A 6199-nucleotide genomic window follows, 5' to 3' on the forward strand; every position below is an offset into this window, starting at 1 on the left:
TAAAAGCATCACTTTGCAAGAATTCCAGGACTACTTCAAATAGTGGAAAATGCATTTGGACTGATGCATTGCATCAAATGGTGATAAAAAGTGTGAACAAGTAAAACTAAGTGAATAAAATAATATTGCAAAATTCCAGTTTCTTTTAGGTACCCTCTTGTATATTTTTTTACAAAATATAGATGCAGGCATGGCTGTTGGGTAAAGGAGTTTCACTTTGCAAACATGGTTTTGGGCTCAGTTCTACTGTGTGGAACCTAGGGTAAGTGTCTTCTGTATAGTTACAAACCAGCCAGTGAGTGGATATGATAGATGGAAACTGGGTAGCATGTTATATATACATGGATTTTTATGGTACACAGCAACATTTCCTCTTTACAATAACCTCAGGCAATTCATTGTACTGTTGAAAGTGTGTAGCTATACCTTTTAACTTCTTTCTTTTCCTCTTTTTAATTTTCAGCTGGCACTATATGTTTCTGTTAAGTTACTTGTCTTTATGTAAACATGTTATGAATAGGCAAAAACCTGTTTTAGATACTTAGCTGAAATCATATATATATTGTATGGATAATTGGAAAAAATATCAGCCAGCCAGCCTAAACAAACATCTTGTTTTCATACTTGTAGTTGTAAATCTTCTTTGCCTTCTCGAATTCTTTTTATGACAGTACATGAATATTATACATAGAATTAGTTCTCGTTTCAGCTGTATATTTTCATTTGTGAGCTTTCAATACATGTTTTACCAACAAACTTTTAATTGGTGTATTCTGTGCTTTTGTATAGTTTACTGAATCATATTACATACATAAAAGCATTCCAGTTATTCTTTTTGTTGTTTCGTTTCATCTGAAACATAATCTTATCATCTTATCATATCAATTATAATATAATTGTTCTACATTTTTCTCTGATAACAGTAATGAGTAATATGGCAAGACACACAGAAGTGTGAAAGGCAGAAGATTGAAAGGCAAAGTTGACCTTGGTGGAATTTGAACTCAGAACGTAAAGATGGAAGAAATGCTGCTAAGCATTTTGCCTGGCATGCTAACAATTCCATCAGTTCACTGCCTTAACCCTTTAGCATTTAAATCAGTCATATCCGGCCAAAATATTCTACTTGTTTTATCATCAAACTGATCTCGTCTGGCCTCTCACACCAACCCTACAATATCATTCTAAAAATTAACAGTTACCTCTTCAAAATCTCAAAGCTACAACATAATTGATACAAAACAATAAGAATAAATAAGCAATACTTCTGAATACTAAAGGGTTAAGGGTTTGTTCAATATTAGGGAGAGTCATACACAGTACTTGAAAAGGTGGGTTTCATCTAAGCAATAATTTATGGGATAAATTACAGATGCAAAGAATAAAAAACAGAACAAACACCATTAGTATTAGTTTCAAATTTTGGCACAAGGCCAGAAATTTCAGTGGAGGGGTTTAAGTCAATTATATCAACTCCAGTATTCAACTGGTACTTATGTTATCAATCCCAAAAAGATGAAAGGCAAAGTTGATTTTGGTAGAATTTTAACTCAGAACATAAAATCAGAAGAAATACTACTTAGCATTTTTTCTGGTGCAGTAACAATTCTGCCTGCTCATCATCTTACAAACTCCATTATTACTGATTTCAAATTCTAGCATAAGGCCAGTAATTTTGAGGGACGGGGCAAGTTGATTACATTGACCCCAGTGTTTTACTGGTACTTATTTTATTGACCCTGAAAGGATGAAAGACATAGGTGACCTCGGCAGAATTTGAACTAAGTATGTAAAGATGGATGAAATGCTGCTTAGTATTTTGCCCGGCTTCACAACAATTCTACCAGCTTGCCACCTTACAAACTCCATTAATATTAAGATATTTGATGAAGGCAGCAAGGTGGCAGAACCATTAGCAAGTTGGTAGAATCATTAGAATTTGAACTCAGAACGTAACGGCAGACGAAATACCGCTAAACATTTCGCCTGGCATGCTACCATTTCTGCTAGCTCCCTGCCTTATTTGAAACCAATATTCTTTTCTACTCAAGGCACAAGGCCCGGAATTTTTGGGGAGGCGGCCAGTTGATTAGATCAATCTCAGTACACAACTGGTACTTAATTTACTGACCTTGAAAGGATGAAAAGTAAAGTCGACCTCGGCAGAATTTGAACTCAGAATGTAAAGAAAGATGAAATACCGCTAAGCATTTTGCCCAGTGTGCTAACATTTCTGCTAGGTCACTGTATTATTTGAAACCAATATTAAAATATCAATGAGAAGGGGATGGCTGATGCAGTCCAGTAGTTATTTTGAGGTATTAGAACACAGAGTTATCCCTCTTCACATTCTGAGTTCAAATCCTGTGGAGATCAACAAAATATGTAGAAGAGAAATATTGAGGTTGATTTAGACAGCTACTTTGTTTCAAAGATGTCTGTAAGAGAGAAATGAAGTCGCTTGATCTGGACGTCCTGAGATGGGAGGAGTTTGCAAATGATCACCCACACTGGAGGCAAATACTGCAATAGGAAATTAAGAGGGAGGAAGAAAAACAGGTATTTGCAATCAAAGAAAAGTGCACTTGATGGAAGGAAAAATCAGCAGCACTAGCAGAGAGCTCCTTCAAATGCAGTCGCTACATGCATGACTTCCACCTCCCATGTGGGCCTGTACAGCCGCAGCAGATGCTGCACCACCATCAGCAGCAGACACAATTCCTTTGGGTGCAGATCAATGGTCTCTCGAGACCAACGCATGCCTACTACTATATACATATATACAAACACACATAGAGACATCTGGCAGAAACACATTTTTTTAAAAAATGGGGATAATGCATATGTAACATGAGTTAACACGCGTGCAATATGATACAAAGCATGCACAATGCAATCATAAAAACACATGCACAATACTTCCAGTAAATGTGCTTGTGCTATGTGAAATCAATTGATATATTGTGGTTGCTCAGTCACAGGAGTATACTCAGAGAAGCAGGTTCAAGCCTCGCCTATATCTCCTTTTAGTTATCTTTCAATGAAAATAACTTGCGTTTGTATTTGCACAAGTGAACAAATAATTTATATATTACAGACCCCCCCAGTCATTAGTCAACACATAAGAGTTCTGCAATTTCTTGCTGAACAACTGCACAGATGGTTTGTTTAAAGCTATCAAATTGACATTACCTGCACAGGTGCATAACATGCTTCATGTCAGATGACAAAATTAATGCAGAGCAATGTGAAATGAAGTATTTTATTCAAGAACACAACGCCATGTGCGATCTGGGAATCAAAACCACAATCTCACAATTGTGAGTGCAATACCTTAAATAATCCTTAGATGGAATTTACAAATATTTTAATACATCACTATGCACGTTTCCACAAATCACATGTTTCTTAAGATCATAGTCTGTATACCTGGGATGATTACAGTACAGTCCGTAGTGTCTGTGGACATCGGATATATATATGTAAAATACACCATTTTGAGCGTGGCCGTTGCCAGTACCGCCTGACTGGCCTTCGTACCGGTGGCACGTAAAAGCACCCACTACACTCTCGGAGTGGTTGGCATTAGGAAGGGCATCCAACTGTAGAAACTCTGCCAAATCAGATTGGAGCCTGGTGTAGCCATTTGGTTTCACCAGTCCTCAGTCAAATCGTCAAACCCATGCTAGCATGGAAAGCGGATGTTAAACGACAATGATGATGATGATATATATATATATATAGATACACTCATACATACATTCATACAGATACATTCATACATGGTGGTGGTTGTCTACTCCTTAAACAGAGTTTGACCACCTCCTGCACCTACACCTTAGCCCTTTCATGGCGTCTGATGTGGCTTTTTAAACCAGACAGTGTTTTGAAAAAACACCCACACAGATTGCACCTCTGATTTGCACTACCAATACCTGCAAGTAAGTTCTGCTCATTGTGGATCCTAACATGTCTTTTAAGACCCCCATATGTACATACATATATATCTGTTATTTCTTGAGTACAAAAATAGAGTGGATGGGACTGTCTGGAGAAACTTTGTCACTACCTTGCCCAGCTATAAAGAGCAACCAAAATACTCCTTAAAATATTGGTATGCCACACAATACATCCCCCTCTCTCTCTTTCTGCCTCTCCCTTTCTTGACCTCTACCTCTCTCACTGTCTCTTCTTAAAAAAAAATGGGAATGTTACATTGGATAATATTTTCACAGAGAACCCTAAAAACACACGATCTGTTGTATTAGAGCATACTTGGAACTGAACAATGATAGGAATGAATAGAAATAACAACAACAGAATGTGTACAAAGAACAATTATTTGGTGGAAATTCAGAGTCATTTCCACATCTTAAGGATTATTTGGTTATGCTTAAAACCTTTTCTTTTTTTTTCTTCTCACCTATGTTACTTACCTTTCGAAAGTCTCAATGATGCACCTTTGTCTTAAATTTTATCAGGGAAGTGTTGTGGTTAGCATTACCTATGATCTATTCAGGCCTTTCTAAATTTGATGTTAGTATTCTGCTTGAAACTTTAATCAGTTGACACCTGGTAGGGATACACAAAAAAAAATAAAATAAATAAAAATAAATAAGTAAAACCATAAGCATCAAGCCTCAAAATTCAGAAAGATATTTAGCAAGTATTGTAACTAATAGGAAGAAAAGATTGAATATCAGGCTGAGTCAAAAGTAAGCAACGTGTTTTGAAACATGAAATTCATCACATTATATTTCAACAATGCAGAAATTTTATTCATCAAAGTAAGTACCATTACAAACAACACATTTTTGCCAATGAATTACAAGTTTATTTATTCCAGTAACATAAAAATCTGGCATGGGTTGGACAGTTTGATCAGAACTGGCAAGCAGCTCCTGTGGTTACAGCATCTCTCTAAGTCACTGATTGGTCGGAATAATGTTGCTGTAAGTACACCTGTTGATGTCAGCTTGTCTCATTAGTTGAGGCTGAGGACAAAAGCAAACTACTGATTTGTGATCTATGTTTCAGTCAGTAGATGTACTGCAAACTTTAATAACATGAATTATTTACTACACTCACAAGTGTGAACCGTATTACAATATATCTGGAATATCTGGATGAAGTAGCATCAACCCCAGAAATGATTCTATTCATTGGCACACCTTATATATTATGAGCAGGTGCTGAAAAGTTCCTGGCTTCGGGTAAAAGAAAATACAAGAAGATCAGTTAATTAGGATCATATTCAACATATTCCCCTCTAAGATCTTTCAGATTCACACAATCTGATCTAGTAGAATTTCTACAGCTGGATGCCCTTCCTAACACCAATCACTCCGCGAGTGTAGTGGGTGCTTTTACGTGCCACCGGCATGAGGGCCAGTCAGACGGTGCTGGCAACGGCCATGCTCAAAATGGTGTTTTTTATATGCCACCTGCACAGGAGCCAGTCTAGCGGCACTGGCAATAACCTCGCTCGAATATTTTCTAATGTGCCACCGGCACAAGTGCCAGTAAGGCAATGCTGGTAACGATCATGCTCAAATGGCGCTATTTACATGCCATTGACACGGAAGTCAGACAGCTGCTCTAGCAATGATCACACTCGGACAGTGCTGTTTGTGCTCCACTGGCACAGGTGCTAGTCATCGAATATGGTTCAATTACGATTTCGATTTCACTTGCTCCAACAGGTCTTTGACAGCAGAGTTTTATGATATATATATAGAACAAATAGTGAGAGATTGATTTTCTTAGGTTGTCCCATCTGCCCCAATTGATCAATAGACGAATTGAGTAAACCTATCAGTAATGTACCAATAACGACTACTAGAAATAGCTGTAAACTAAATTTGTTCAGGTAAAGAATTATATGTAACGACCATTATTTTAAACGTGTTTCTGATGTGTGTGTATATCTATATTTATATATATATGTGTGTGTATACATACATACATACATCATCGTTTAACGTCCACTTTCCATGCTAGCATGGGTTGGACGATTTGACTGAGGACTGGTGAAACCGGATGGCAACACCAGGCTCCAGTCTGATTTGGCAGAGTTTCTACAGCTGGATGCCCTTCCTAACGCCAACCAGATGTGTCTTGTGCGGGTGGCACGTAAAAGCACCCACTACACTCTCAGAGTGGTTGGTGTTAGGAAGAGCATCCAGCTGTAGAAACTCTG

The 6199-nt window shown here is 37.5% G+C and overlaps 1 protein-coding gene across 4 annotated transcripts in view; it reads right to left on the reverse strand.

Annotated features, from left to right (window-relative positions):
* Positions 1–6199, reverse strand: part of LOC106871747 (uncharacterized) — a 76579-nt gene that overhangs the window by 27183 nt on the left and 43197 nt on the right. For all 4 annotated transcript variants that reach the window (XR_008264911.1, XR_008264909.1, XR_008264910.1 and 1 more), the window contains exon 2: positions 4437–4572. The gene's annotated coding sequence lies outside the window, so the exon portion shown is untranslated. The remainder of the gene's footprint in view (positions 1–4436; positions 4573–6199) is intronic.

This window comes from Octopus bimaculoides, chromosome 9, assembly GCF_001194135.2.
Source record: "Octopus bimaculoides isolate UCB-OBI-ISO-001 chromosome 9, ASM119413v2, whole genome shotgun sequence".
Taxonomy (NCBI): Eukaryota; Metazoa; Mollusca; class Cephalopoda; order Octopoda; family Octopodidae; genus Octopus; species Octopus bimaculoides.